Source organism: Oryza glaberrima, chromosome 12, assembly GCF_000147395.1.
Source record: "Oryza glaberrima chromosome 12, OglaRS2, whole genome shotgun sequence".
NCBI lineage: Eukaryota > Viridiplantae > Streptophyta > Magnoliopsida > Poales > Poaceae > Oryza > Oryza glaberrima.
In genome coordinates this window covers 11,376,129-11,392,712 of record NC_068337.1, presented here as the reverse complement: position 1 = coordinate 11,392,712, position 16,584 = coordinate 11,376,129, and positions in this window count along the sequence as shown.

Below are 16,584 nucleotides of genomic sequence, written 5' to 3'. Positions count from 1 at the left end.
CTTCCACCTGCTTAGCTCCAACCATCTCCATGAATTGTAAGCCGAATAACAAAGCATTGTATTCGGCTTGATTATTTGTACAATAATATTCCAAACGAACCGATGCTTCATAACACATGCCATTAGGTGAAAACAAAACTACCCCTATGCCTTGACCTTCTTTGCAAGAAGAACCATCAAAATAAATCTTCCAAGGTATAACTTCAACTATGCAAACCTCTTCCTCATAAGCAATATCTACATGATGGTCTACTATAAAATCACATACAATTTGACCTCTCATAGATTTCAACGGTTCATAACCAAATCATATTCTATCAAAGCATATGCCCACTTGCCAATTCTCCCACTTAGAATTGGCCTTTGCAACATGTGTTTAATAACATCGGCTTGACAAGCAACTATGCATGTACTGGATAACAAATAATGCCGCAATTTGGTACAAGCACAGTATAAGCATAAATAAAGTCTCTCTATAAAGACATACCTCATTTCGGCATCCAAAAGACGGCGGCTCAAATATGTAATGATATATTCCTTGCCATCTTCCTCTTGTGTCAAAACGGCACCAATGACTTTGTCTTCGGAGGCAATATATAACCGAAAAGGCTTTCCGGCTTTAGGCGCCCGCACAACGAGTGGAGTAGATAAATACCTCTTCAACTCCTCAAACGCTTCTTGTTGTTTTGCCCCCCAAGTAAAATCGACTTCCTTTTTCAAACGAAGTATAGGAACAAAAGCATCGATTTTACCCGCTAGGTTAGAAATAAATCTTCTCAAATAATTCACCTTACCTAGCAACTTTTGAACTTCCTTCATGCATGTCGGCGCTTTGAAATCACGAATTTTTTCTATCTTCTTAGGATCAATCTAAACTCCTCTCTCATGCACCACGAATCCTAAGAACTTCCCCGCCGACACACCAAAAGCACATTCAAGTGGGTTCATCTTCAAACCATACCGGCGCATCCTCTCAAAGGCTAACCTCAAATCGGCTATATGTCTTTCCATACCATCTGATTTGACAACAATATCATCAATATAGATTTCTAAGATAATACCTAGTAAATCATGGAAGATCAAATTCATTGTCCTACGATATGTTGCACCGGCGTTCTTTAATCCAAAAGTCATGACAACCCATTTAAACAAACCAACAAATCCCAGGCATCTAAAAGCCGTTTTGTACATATCCTCCTCCGCCATAAAGATTTGATTGTAGCCGGCATTACCATCTAAAAAGCTAATCAACTTATGACCCGAGGCATCATTAATCATCTTATCGGCTATAGGCATAGGATATTCATCTTTGGGAGTAGCTTTATTTAAATCTCTAAAGTCTATGCAAACTCTAATCTTACCACTCCCCTTCTTCTCCACCGGGACTATGCTAGAAACCCACTCTGCATAACGACATGGCCTAATAAACCCCGCCTTCAACAACCGATCAATCTCCTCTTTGACTCAGTCATAAAGCAAAGGACTAAAACGACGAGGTGGTTGCTTATAAGGCCTAAAACCCGGTTTAATTGGAAGCCGATGCTCAACAAGCTCACGGCTAAGACCCGGCATCTCATGGTACTCCCATGCAAAGCAATCGACATACTTTTGTTGATTATCTTAACCTTATAATCGGCTCTCATATTTTTGTTTACAAAAGTCGGCCTTGGTGTAGTTCCATCACCTATGTCTACTTACTCCAATGGATCGGCCGATGTAAACCCTTGTCCAAGCTTCTCCACTTCATCAAAATCTTCGGTAGTTTCACCAATATCGTTCTTTGTAGACCGATATTCTTGCACCCTCTTTTGTAACCACTCTAAATAAGCATCTTTACTCATCATACGACTTAGCCGTGCTACACAAGCCGGCTTTACAGAGATAGGTACAAATTTACCATCGGAGATACTAATAAAATCATAGCCAGAAAGATCCCTCCCCGATAAGCATTGAATATTCCCATGACGTCACTCAAAAGTAGCATCGGCCATTGCAACCTCGGCCGATGTATCCGCTTGAACAATTTCAACATCATTGTCATCCCATTGAATTAAACATTGACGCAAGGTAGAAGGCACACAACAATTGGCATGGATCCAACAACGACCCAAAATAAGATTGTAATTACCTTGCACATCAACGATGAAGAAAGCGGTTGGTAGCGTCTTGTTCCCCACGGTAAGTTCCACCGAAAAGATACCCTTTGCCTCCGTTGGTTCGCCATTGAGAATCATATTGGTCTTCTTCAACTCATCATCTCCACGCCCCAACTTTTTGAACAATGAGTACAGCATCAAATTCACAGCGGCACCTCCATCCACTAGCATCCTAGAGACCGGCTTCCCATCAATATGACCTTTGAGATAGAGAGGCTTCATACGATGATTTGATTCATCGGGCTTCTCAAAACCCGCATCTTTAGGACCTAATGAAAATTGAGCAACCTCGGCTTCATCCATAGCACAAAACTCCATAGGCAACATACATACCATGTTGATATCCATGTCTTCTTTTGGAGATGACTCATCTTTAGCAACCAATTGTTCTTCCTTCTTCTCTACAACAACCGGTTCCTCCTTCTCTATGGATTTATGCCTCCATACCGGTGGTGGTCGCAACTCATTGAACCTTCTATCTCTTTACTCTTCGGCCTTTTTCTCTCTTATCTCTTGGGCCCGAAGACGTTGCAACCTTCTCCTTTGAGTAGCCGTTAGATCCTTAGGCATCCACCTAGATTTGCATTGCCCTTTGCAAATCTCCTGTCAAACCGGCGCTGGAGCCCGGTCAGACCAGACGTAGACCACCGGTCAGACCGGCCAGATGCGCCGGTCAGACCGACATTTGGTGGGCGGTCAGACTGGCCTGAGGCGCTGGTACCATCGTCAGATCGGCGGTCAGACCGGCCAGATGGCCCGGTTAAACCGGCCGTATGGCCGCGGTTAGACCGGCCAGAAGGCCTGGTCAGACCGGCTGACTGCGATGAGCTAGTACCGGCTCCGGGTTTGTTGCTTGAGGACTCTCCAACTTCGTCTCCAGAAGGTATTGGCACATCATGATACCCCACTTTGATGGTAATCACTTCCGAAGTTCTTGCCTCCACCTTAATACGCTTCCCTTCCCTCTTTTCTTCATTGGCCGGGTTCTTGCCATAAAACTGGCCATTGTTTGGTGAAGACAAACTCTCATGGATTGGCCTCCTTGGTCCTCCCCACCCTTGATTGAATTGCATTGGAGGCATATGATTGAACATTGGCGGTGTTGCCCCCCATGGCATGTAATAAGGATAAGGACATTGGATAAGGACCCCATGACATGTTTTGAGAACAATTATATTGAGGTTATTCCGACCGTCTTGGTGAATGACCAAATCGCTCCCTAGGAGGTGATCTTGGTCTTTTCCCTTTGTTGCGAGCTTTCCCACCACCTTGCTTCTCGTACTTCTCCAAAAGCATATCAAAGGTCACCTTGGTCTTCCTAGGGGTTTTAGAAGTTGAAGCTTCACTCTTATTTTCCTTCCAAACACCAACCTCCGGCTTCTTTGGCACTATCATCTTTGGCCTCGGTTCACCAACGACCACTCCTTTTCCCTTAGTAGATTCGGCTTGCTCCGGCCGAATCAACACCTTCTTATCATTGAAATTAATTGTATTCACCGGAAAAGGATCATGATCAAGCTTCATCTTGGAACCATCGGTGAACTTCAATCGTCCTTCATCTATGGCTGATTGAACCTGTCGTCGAAACACATTGCAATCATTAGTAGAATGAGAGTGAGAATCATGCCATTTACAATAAGCTCGACGTTTCAATTCTTCTTGAGATGGTATGATATGGCCTTTAGGTAATTTAATTTGTTTTTCTTGTAAAAGATAATCAAAGATCTTATCACACTTGGCCACATCAAAACTATATTTAACCTCACTTTGCCGATCTTTGCGAGGAGTCGGCATTAGATTAGAGCATACAAAAGGCTTGTTTTTGTTAGTCCATGACCATTCAGCAACATACATATCATGATCACCCTCATCTTCACTATCACTAGCCTTAGAGTAATCAATCACATTAACATTAGGCTTTTTCTCATATGGTCTAACAAATTTCTTATTATCCTTAACCCGGCTTTCCTGAGCCAGAGCCCTTTGCATAAGTTGACTAACATCAACAAATTGTTGCCCATCTAGTCTTTCTCTAAGAGGAGCAAGGAAACCATTAAAAGCAAGACCAACCAAATCTCTATCAGTTATGTTCAAGCTATAACATCGGTTTCTAACATCCCAAAATCTCTTAACATAATCAATGACAGGCTCATTATATTTTTGCTTAACCGATGTTAACTCACATAACCTAAGCTCAGTTTCTCCAGTATAGAAATAATCATGAAATCTTTGTTCTAATTGAGCCCAAGTATGAATAGAATTTGCCGGTAAAGAAGTAAACCATGTAAAAGTATCATGCGCAATTTAAAACAATCACTATTAGCCTCACCACATTGCGCTAAAAATTGACCTACATGCTCCCATATGGTCCTACTATCTTCACCACTAAACTTGGTAAATTCGGGAACTCTATAATTACGAGGAAATGGCACAATATCATAATAGTCAGGATACGGCTTTTGGTAAACCTTAGCACGATTCCTAGTTTCAATCCCGAATTTATCCCTAATAATCGCACTAATTATTTCCTCCATATTATCAGGCCTATGTTGATTTGGTGGTGGATTTGGTGGCCTAATAGGTTGCGTTTGCGGCACAATATGGTTATATTGGCCTTGCCTAGTATCGGGAGGATACCCCCTAGCAACATCATTATAAGCATTAGGAACATTTGGGCGAACTTGGGGGTTTGCAGCATTAGATACACGAGGATCAAATGCTCTAAGATCATACAAATAACTAGCATTAGTCATTGAATCTATCCCCTGAATCGGTATGATTGCGCCGGTCTAACCGGTCTAGGGCCCGGTCTGACCGACATCCAGAGGCACGGTCAGACCAGCCTGAGTCCCGGTCTGACCGCCGGGGTAATACTCAGTCAGACCGGTCATTTGGCCGGTCGGACCGGCTGCGAAGTCGCGGTCTGACCGACCATCAGGCCCGGTCGGACCAGCTACATGCACCGCTCCATCGGTTCCACTACTTGTTTGACCTATAGGAGCTTAGCTAGCAGTGGTAGAGGCTTTATCTTTTAACATAAAATCGGCCATGAGAGGGCCGAATTTAAATGTTAAAAACTCATCAAATTTACCTTCAAAAGTTGCATCTAACTTATCTTTAAAAACAGTCATGGATGAATCTATTGTAGATTCAACTTGTTGTTGGATAGATTTTGTTACCTCTTCATTGCATACAAAATCGGGAGTGAGCTTAGGACGTGGCCCGGGCTTGATGATCACGCCTTGACGAGTCCTAGTGCACGCCCTCATCAACGCCTCATGTGTGATCTCCTTAATGTACTCCTCCATGGACTTGCGGTCTTCCCCTTCGAAGTCATCCAATGTGATTGGTATCACATTGGCCGGCTCCACTTCCGCTTTGGATGATGGCTGCTTCATCATGGCGAAGTCGAAGTTGAGTTGACACTGAACGGATCTCCCCAGCAGAGTCACCAAAAATCGTGTTGGCAACTTTTTGTGACAAGTTGACAAGCACGATCATAGCACCTTATGCCTTGCGGTGATCCTAGAGTCGCCAACCACCTCGATCTAGCAAAAAGCTAAACCTAGATGGGTTTTGATAACTAAACCGGCTAGCGGAGCCGATTTCTAGATAGCTACCCGTCTCGTGGGCAAAACGAAAGGTTTTCAGGACAAACCTACAAAGAGGTGTCGCACTCTCGCAGCGGCGGCGGACGGTTTACAGCGCAAACCGACAAACATGGACAAACTAAGAGAAAACTAAAAGCAATATGAAAAAGGATTCGATTGATTGATTGTAGATTGGTTAGTTACAATAGAACCGGCCATGTCCCTTATATAGGGGTTGGTCTTGCCCTCTACAGGACCTCCTCCATGTCCAACTCGGGGTAGAAACCAATGGAAACCCGAAACATGCCTTCCCAAGCAAGGAAACTTCGAGACCTGACGAAACACAGTCGAACTCGAACCTGCCGATCAGACCGGCCACACACCGCCAGTCTGACCGGCTCTCAACCGGTGGTCTGACCGCCCAACACACGGCGGTCAGACCGGCCCATTCGGAGGAAACCGGTAGACTTCGAAATTTTGGCAATCTTTCCTATTTTAACCCTAGGTGCCAAAATTGGGTGTAAACACCTCTATCACCCTAGGTTTGCAAAACATAACTTAGTTGCTTAGTTAGTCTTGTCCGTCACCAAGCCTAGCAACTTAGGTTAGTTTTGATTAGGTGTCATTTAGCTTTAAATTGCCTATTCACCTCCCTCTAGTCAACATCTCGATCCTACAAGTGGTATCAAAGCTTGGTCTCTCTTGACTGGGCTTCACCACCTAGAGAGAAGATGTCAAACGAGGTGAACCATGTAGGGAAGGCTCCCATGTTCAATGGCACAAACTACTCCACTTGGAAAATTAAAAAGTCTACTCACCTCAAAACTATGAGCTTCCATATTTGGAGTATTGTGGATGTAAGCTTTGCTATCACCGGCACGCCCTTGATGGAGATTAATCACCGCATCCTCCAACTCAATGCCCAAGCCATGAATGCTTTGTTCAACTCTTTGAGCCAAGAGGAGTTCGATAGAGTGAGCAACCTTGAGACCGCATATGAGATTTGGAACAAGTTGGCGGAGATCCATGAGGGTACAAGTGAGTATAAGGATGCCAAGATTCATTTCCTCAAGATCCAATATGAGACATTCACCATGTTGCCTCATGAGAGTGTGAATGACATGTATGGGAGGCTCAATGTCATTGCGAATGTTCTCAAGGGGCTTGGGGCAACCTACACCGATCTTGAGGTTGCCCAAAAGATGCTTAGGGCTCCACCGGAGAAATATGAGACCCTTGTCACCATGTTCATCAACTCCTACATGTCAAGGATGACACCCGCAAGCCTCTTGGGGAAGATCAACACCAATGACATGTACAAGTTGAAGAAGAAGGAGATGGAGGAAGTCTCACTATCCAAGAAGTGCATTGCTCTCCAAGCCGAAGTTGAAGACAAGGGCAAGGGCAAGGTGAATGAAGCCAATGATAACTTGGAGGAAGAGATTGCCCTTCTTGCTAGAAAGTTCAATGATCTCTTGGGAAGAAGAAAGGAGAGAGGAAGGGGCTCCAACTCCAATAGGAGAAGAAATAGAAGACCCAACAAGACTCTCTCCAACTTGAGGTGCTTTGAGTGTGGTGAGAAGGGACACTTTGCTTCCAAGTGCCCTTCTAAGGATGTTGATAGAGACAAGTCATCCAAGAAGAAGAGCGGAGGCTACAAGCTCATGAAGAAGCTCAAGAAGGAAAGGAAGAAGATTGAGGCCTTCATCAGGGAATGGGACTCAAATGAGGAGAGCTCCGCCTTATCCGGGTCCGAAGAAGGAAGGTGGTGATGATGCAAGCTCCAAGAAGAAGAAGATGGCTGTTGTTGCCATCAAGGAGGCTCCATCACTCTTCGCTCCACTTTGTCTCATGTCAAAAGGCTCTTCTAAGGTAACATCTCTTAGTGATAGTGAGAGTAATGATGATTGTGATGATGTTTCCTATGATGAGCTTTGTTGGTATTTCTTAACGTCATTACTAGAAATATAATTCCCAGCAATGGCGCAGAAATACTTCTGGTATATTATGGTTACAGAGTTATTCCGCAAGCGCACGGATATACCATTGTAGCATTTAACCCGAGAGTATTCCAAGGGTATCGTATTTATTTTATCCCGTGGGAAGATCATGTGGAGTGAACTTGACTAATAGTTTATATATTATTTGTGATAATCATATTCTAAGCAGGGGTTAAGATAATCCAAGGGTAGAGTGACACACAAGCATTAGCTACTCATTCTCATAATATATTATCTAAGCTAACTGGGAAGAAAAGAGAAAGAAAATCTATTCCTATACTTCTAATATACATAGTATACATACATTCTAGTTAACCGATATACTAGCTAATACCCTCTATCCGATGCCCTCCTGGTTCTTCGAGAAGCCACCCCTGACTGCCGAGTTCCTTACGACAGCCCGTCATGACCATACAACCGGGGCTAAATACGGAGGAATACCCTCCCCAGGGAATTAACTTAGGATTATATACAGGCGCAGAGGAATACCTGTACTGAGCTATCACCATCATTGGCCCACCTCTCATCTGCAGCATATAACCCTAAATAATGATATCCCGTAATCTAGACACCACGCCTAAACTACCAGATACTACTCTAATATCATCGTCATGACATAGAGTAATTGCATAAGTAAACAATATACCCGCACCGAAGCATCTTCCAGATAAGCTAGTCGTATATTCAGTATAACATGAACATAATGTAAAGTAGGTACTCATATACTCGGAAAGTATTTCAATACCATAAATGTATATAGAAGAGTATTCTAATAAAAGTACAAAGTTTACAAAAGAGGGGAAAGCTACTAGAGCCATACCCGAACTCTTCCGAAGGCTTCCGGACTCCTGATTTCTACTCTATTCCTATTCCACCAGCTAAATAATACTAAACTAAACTTGAGAGAAATGAGAGAGCTCTTGCTTGAGGTGTGTGTTGAAGTGAAGAGAGTGAAGCCTTTATATAGAGGTGGTTATGACGGTTGTGGAAGGGGAATTGTCTGAAGTACCCTCCAACCGTCATTGGGGTGCAATCTTGGACGTCCATGCCGAACTCTGGCCTCAATGGTGGAGATGGGGGTTCGGCCGAACCATGGGCTGGCCCAAACCAGCCCATCTTCGGCTGGCGACCTCCTCTATTGCTTCACTTTGTAGATTTGTGAATTTTGGCCCAATTCATCATGTCAATTCTGAGTTCTTGGCCCATTCATGCATAAGTCTAATTCTCGACATCGTCTGATTGATTTATCATTTGAGTTGATATCGATTCTCCTCCACTTTATTGTTATTCTATGCAAAAGGTTAGTAGACCTAATACTAGTGGAATATTATTATTCTAACAAATTTATGCATTACAAGCATCACTAGTTGTCCTCTATTTTGGTAAAATTGATGGTCGAAACTAATCGATAATGACCGTCAACAAGCTTGTGAGTATGTTTGAGGAGCTCCATACTTATAGTGAGAAGGAGATTGTCAAGTTTAAGGCTCTAAAGAAGGATAATGCTTCTTTGGAGGTCTTGTATGAGGAGCTAAAGACCTCTCATGAGAGACTCACCGTTTCTCATGAGAAGCTTAAGGAAGCTCATGACAACCTCCTTTCCACTACTCAACATGGAGCTCACATTGATGTTGGCATATCTTGTGACTTGCTTGATGATAGTGCTACTTGCCATATTACACATGTTGCATCATCTAGCATCTCTACCTCTTGTGATGATCTTATGGATATGCCTAGCTCTAGCTCTAGCTCTTGTGTTTCTATTTGTGATGCCTCACTTGTTGTTGAGAACAATGAGCTTAAGGAGCAAGTGGCCAAGCTCAACAAGAGTTTGGAGAGGTGCTTCAAGGGTAAGAACACTCTTGACAAGATTTTGAGTGAGCAACGGTGCATCCTTAACAAGGAGGAACTTGGATTCATTTCAAAGAAGGGTAAGAAACCTTCTCACCGTGCCACTCATTTTGTCAAGAGCAATGGTAAGTATTGCTTCAAGTGTCGTGAGGTTGGGCATTTAGTGAATGATTGTCCCGGTGGTAAGCCTTCCAAGACATGCATGTTTGATTTTCATTATATGCTTAGGAAGGCTTATGATGGAAGTATTGTTGCTAGATATGTGGGTTCCCTATACTTGGTGGTAAAAAGAATGTCATTTGGGTGCCCAAACCTTTGGTCTCTAACCTCCAAGGACCCAAACAAGTTTGGGTACCTAAAAGAGCTTGATCTTCTTTTGTAGGTGAACTACCGCACCAGTGGGAGTCATTGGGTGCTTGATAGTGGATGCACTCAACACATGACCGGTGATGGGGCTATGTTCACCACATTTGAAGTAGGAGGGAAAGAACAAGAGAAAGTGACATTTGGAGACAATAGCAAAGGAGATGATGTGACCATGGCTACTACAGATACAACCGTTGCTCACACCATGGATGCACAAGATGACATCAAGATCAACTCCTCCAAGTGCTGGAATCCGATTCGGCCACCTGCTACAGTGCTGACTTCAAACGGTCGCTGAATCTGCATACGACCTCCATTTTGGACTCGTGAGTAATTGATGGAAAGCTCTCGGAGTCCTCTTTCCAAAGGATCCAACCTCATCATCAAATTCCATCCTAGTCAACCGCAGATGAAAAAACAAGGTGCTACGTCACCTGTCATGGGTCTTTGGGCTTGTAACTATATTTGGGACCCCGGCCCATATGGGGCCCACGTGGGTTGCGCCCAACCAAGTGGAGGACGACCTAGGGTCCTCCCATCTCCATAAATAGCTTGGTACCCCTTAAGGGTTTCTTGGATTTTGTTTAGATGAAAGTTTAGCCATTCCTACTTCCTTGCAGCGCGCGTGTCGGCTAGACCGTCCGTCTGCTTGTATTCGAAACCCCAACTTATCGTGTGTATTCATTCCTATTTTTAATTCAGATTGCTTTTATCTTGTTCTTGCTTGTTTCTTCTATTTGCTTGCAGGAATAAGGTTGATTTGCACCGGCAAGATCAACAACCCATGGAGAGGTGTATCGATCGCTAAGGCGCAACATAACAACGTCTCGTACGGTTGTAGTCGGGTCTCAATGTTTCTCCCGAATCATAGTTATCTACAACTCACCGAAAGATCGGGCCAATAACAGCCTTGAGTGCCTCGAGTGGAGCTCAGGGTTCATCAGGAAAGGTAATTGGGTTAGGTAAAATTGCTATCTCCAATGATTTGTCAATTGATAATGTCTCTTGTTGAATCTCTAAATTTCAATTTGCTTTCGGTTTCTCAAATTTGTGATCTTGGCTTGTCATGTGCTTTCTTCCCACAAGAGGTTATTGTTTCTAGTCTTCATGACAAGTTTTGTATGTTTAAAGGTTTTAGATATGGAAATCTTTATTTGGTTGATTTCAATTCTAGTGAAGCAAATTTGAAAACTTGTTTAGTTGCAAAAACTTCATTGGGTTGGCTTTGGCATAGGAGTCTAGCCCATGTTGGCATGAATCAATTGAGCAAACTTTCAAAACGTGATCTAGTTGTGGACTTGAAAGATGTGAAGTTTGAGAAGGATAAACTTTGTAGTACTTGTCAAGCCAGCAAGCAAGTTGCATGCTCTCATCCTACTAAGAGTATCATGTCCACATCTAGACCATTCGAGCTCTTGCATATGGATTTGTTTGGCCCAACAACCTATAAGAGCATTGGTGGTAATAGTCATTGTCTTGTGATTGTTGATGATTATTCTCGCTATACATGGGTGTTCTTTTTGCATGATAAGTCTATTGTTGCTGAGCTTTTCAAAAAGTTTGCAAAAAGGGCCCAAAATGAATTTAGTTGCACTCTTGTGAAAATTAGAAGTGACAATGGTTCCGAGTTTAAGAATACCAATATCGAGGACTATTGTGATGATCTTGGTATTAAGCACGAGCTTTCCGCTACCTACTCACCTCAACAAAATGGTGTAGTAGAGAGGAAAAATCGTACATTGATTGAGATAGCAAGGACTATACTTGATGAATATGGTGTTTCTGATTCCTTTTGGGCAAAAGCAATAAACACCGCTTGCCATGCAACTAATAGGCTTTATTTACATCGTCTCTTGAAAAAGACTTCCTATGAGCTAATTGTTGGGAGGAAGCCAAATGTTGCATATTTTCGAGTTTTTGGTTGCAAGTGTTATATTTACCAAAAGGGTGTTAGACTAACTAAATTTCAAAGTCGGTGTTATGAAGGGTTTCTTCTAGGTTATGCCTCAAATAGCAAGGCATACCGGGTCTACAACAAGAACAAAGGTATTGTGGAAGAAACCGTCGATGTTCAATTTGATGAGACTAATGGCTCCCAAAAGGGGCACGAGAATTTGGATGATGTAAGTGATGATGGCTTGATGAGAGCTATGAAGAACATGTCTGTTGGAGATGTCAAGCCTATTGAAGTGGAACACAAACCATCCACCTCCAATCAAGATGAGCCATCTACTTCAGCTACGCCAAGTCAAGCTCAAGTTGAAGTGGAGGAGAAGGCATAAGATCCACCTATGCCACCAAGGATACACACCGCTCTTTCCAAGGATCGCCCAATTGACCAAGTTTTGGGTGACATTACTAAGGGTGTTCAAACTCGATCTCGCGTCGCTTCGATTTGTGAACATTACTCGTTTGTTTCTTGTCTTGAGCCAAAACATGTAGATGAAGCTCTTTGTGATCCGGATTGGATGAATGCTATGCATGAAGAGCTCAACAACTTTGCAAGAAACAAGGTGTGGACTTTGGTTGAAAGACCTAGAGACCACAATGTCATCGGGACAAAGTGGGTGGAACAAATAAGACGAGAATGGGTTGGTGGTGAGAAACAAGGCAAGATTGGTGGCACAAGGTTTCACACAAGTTGAAGGTTTGGATTTCGGTGAAACTTTTGCCCCCGTGGCAAGACTTGAGGCTATTCGCATCCTTCTTGCTTTTGCATTATGTTTTGATATAAAACTATTTCAAATGGATGTGAAAAGTGCTTTTCTAAATGGTGAAATTGCCGAACTTGTCTTTGTAGAACAACCTCTCGGTTTTGAAGATCCTAGAAATCCTAACCATGTTTATAAACTCTCAAAAGCTCTTTATGGTTTAAAACAAGCTCCTAGAGCTTGGTATGAAAGATTGAGAGATTTTCTTTTGTCAAAGGATTTCAAAATTGGAAAAGTTGACACCACCCTTTTCACAAAAATCATTGGTGATGATTTTCTTTGTGTGTCAAATTTATGTTGATGACATCATATTCGGTTCTACTAATGAGGTATTTTGCAAGGAATTTGGTGATATGATGTCTAGGTAATTTGAGATGTCCATGATTGGAGAGTTGAGCTTCTTCCTTGGACTTCAAATCAAGCAACTCAAGGATGGAACGTTCGTGAGCCAAACCAAATACATCAAGGATCTGCTCAAAGAGGTTTGGCTTGGAGGATGCGAAGCCCATCAAGACACCTATGGCAACCAACGGGCATCTCGACCTTGATGAGGGAGGTAAACCGGTAGACTTAAAGCTTTATCATTCTATGATAGGTAGCTTGCTTTACCTTACCTCATCTAGGCCGGATATCATGTTTAGTGTTTGCATGTGTGCACGGTTTCAAGCCGCTCCTGAGAAGTGTCACTTAGTGGCTGTAAAAAGGATTCTAAGATATTTAAAGCATTCCTCTACAATCGGCTTCTGGTACCCAAAAGGTGCTAAGTTTAAGCTTGTTGGCTATTCCGATTCGGATTATGCCGGTTGCAAAGTGGATAGAAAGAAACATCCGGAAGTTGCCAAATGCTTGGTAGATCCCTTGTGTCATGGTCATCCAAGAAATAAATCTCCGTAGCCCTCTCTACCGCCGAGGCGGAATATGTTTCGGCGGGTAGTTGTTGTGCCCAATTGCTTTGGATGAAACAAATCTTGTTAGACTATGGCATAACCTTCACCAAAACCCCACTACTATGTGACAATGATAGTGCCATAAAGATAGCCAATAACCCGGTCCAACATTCTAGAACCAAGCATATTGACATTCGCCATCACTTCCTACGAGACCATGTTGCCAAGAGTGACATAGTCATTAGCCACATAAGAGCCGAGGATCAACTAGTCGAGATCTTTACCAAGCCTCTTGATGAAACCCGCTTTTGCAAATTGAGGAATGAGTTAAATGTCATAAATTTCTCTAATGTGGCTTGAGATTATGCACCATGGTTGCTTCATGTTCATATTGTATATTTGCTCTCATTTGCTCCTATGCTTTAGATTTATTGCCATTTGGTTCTTCTTTGCAAAAATGGAGTATGTCACGTTAAGGGGGAGCTTTTCACTCTTACATGTGCTCTACCTCTCTTGTGTGTGAGCAAATCAACTACAAGTGCTAGTAGTGCTTTCAAAATACCCAAGTCAACATAAGTCAAAACTTTTGCAAAAACAATGTAATTTGAAAACTATCTCTTGGAAAATGTTTCAAAAGGCTCCCTATGTGTTTTCCAAGCCTCACATTGCAAGAAAAATGGATTTTGATTGTAAATGCCCTTTTGGCCCTCTTTTTAAGAAACTAGATTCTTATTTTTGAACAAAATGAGATTTTCCTCCAAAATGAGATTGAGAAGGAATTTGAGAAAAGTTTCAAAACAAAGTTGGTAGAGAGGATGATTTGAAATGTTTTTGGTATTCAAATCATATTCAAAAACCAAATCATTCATAACATATTTGCAAATGAAGTTGGCCCAAAAACCCCTAAAGACCATTATAGGTCACCTCCTAGCACTTAAGTGAGTTTTATTGCAAATCTTCATAATTTTAAATGTTATGAATGGTTGGCAATATTTAAACTCATACATTTCAAAATTGCTCCAAAAATCAAATTTTTGTTGAATTTTATTGTATGGGGTTAATCGAACTGCACAAGGGCTGTGCACAGTCGGCTTGGGGCCATGTGGTCTGACCGTCGCTATACACGCGGTCTGACCGGCCTGGTTGCGGCGGTCTGACCGGCCACTAGGGCATGGTCTGACCAGCCGTTGTCCCGCGGTCTGACCGGCCGCATAGGGACGGTATGACCGGCCAAGGATGGTGGGCCCAAGACCTTGTCCTTTCTTCCTCCCTCTTCTCCTACCCGACCCCTCCTCATATCTTCTCATCCCCTCACTCCCCAAGCACGAAAAACTCATCTCTCTCTCTTCTCCCAAACCCTAGCCATCTCCCTCCACCAAATCCATCCGGTTCAACCGTCAAAATCACTCCGGTTACACCGTAAGTGATTCTCCTCCGCTTCCTCTCTCTATTCCATGGATTGATTTGTGTTTTGATTGAGTTTTTGATCCATGGCATGGAACCCTAGGTGAAGCAAGAAGTGTTCTTCGATTTGCACCAATAGAAGGTAGTTTCGTGGTGTGATTCATCTCCTTTCAACTGGTAAATCCCTCTCCCTCTTGTGCTTAATCTCACTTTGGTCTATTTCAATTTTAGGATTATGGGTAGTCTCCACCTTTGTACCATTGTTGATGAAATAGACCATGTCCTTGTTGTTTCATGATCCAAACTTGTGCAACTTTGTTCTAGCACTTGTTAGAATCCTCTGTGTGAATGTGGAGAAGTGTTTTGCTTAACCCCTGTCAGTGGTGGTTTGGCCGCAAAAGTCGGTCTGTCCGGCTTTGCTTTGTCAGTCTGACCGGCTGCCCCCTAGCGGTCTAACCAGCCTCATGCAGGCGGTCTGACCGGCCGTTGGTCCACAATCTGACTGCCCCTGATAGGCAGTCCGCAACCTTTTCCACCTCACCAAGTGTTTTCTAAACCTTTTGCTTATATCTCCTTTGTTTCGTGTTTCTCAACCATGCCTCCCCGCACCCGCCATGGTCATCATGAGCCCATGCCGGATCCCGTGAGTAAGGAGTCAAGTGGAGAGGAGTATGCTCAAAGTGAGAAGAATTTGTGGAAAACGTTGAGGGGGATGAGGTGGAAATAAGTGGTGATGACAATGGAAGTGGCGATGATGAGGATGATGAGGCAAGTGATGATGAGGGTCCTCTCAATACTACCATCCAATTCACTCTCAACTTGAGGAATGCTCAACAATACACTATCCTCCGTCATCACGATCAATTCTGGAGGCCCAATGATTGCAATGATCCAAGGTTCCATACACGGTTCCAAAAGTCCGTGTATGAGCAAGTGTATGCCACCAAAGCCTTTGCCGACCATAAATGGATATCTTGGAGGCACATTAGTGAGACACCAGAGTTTGTGGCTTTGCAAGAGATGTTCAAGGCTGTGGGCATTGATAGAATTGTCACCTTGAAGCAACACTATGATGAAGACCTCATCCAGCAATTCTATGCCACCGTGTGGGTGTTCGACGACTGTGATGCTATGAAGTGGATGTCGGGGACCCTTCAGTACTCTATCAACCGCCGTGAATTCATGGAGCTCTAGCACATCCATTTCAACAACGGGGATGACCTGCTCACAACCCCTTCCCCATTGATCAGTTTTGTCAATTTTATGAAGAAGGGGGGAGGCACACCTATGGAAAGGTGGCGGGTTTGAGGACCATCCCTAGTGTGATCAACCGCATAGTGAGGGTCACCATTCTCCCAAGGTGTGGCAACAATGATGACATTTGCGGTGTTGCATGGCATGTCATTGATGCCATCATGGTTGGTCGTCGGTTTGATGTCATCAACCTTATAATGAAGGAGATAGCCATTTCCAAGGGGACAATTGGACAAGGAATTTACTATGCTCCTTACATAATGAGGTTGATTCAAAGCAAGTTGGGGGAAGTTGGTGACAACTTAAGAGAACACAAGGAGTACAAGCCTCGTCTCCAACTCTCCACTCCTAGAGCTCCTCATGTG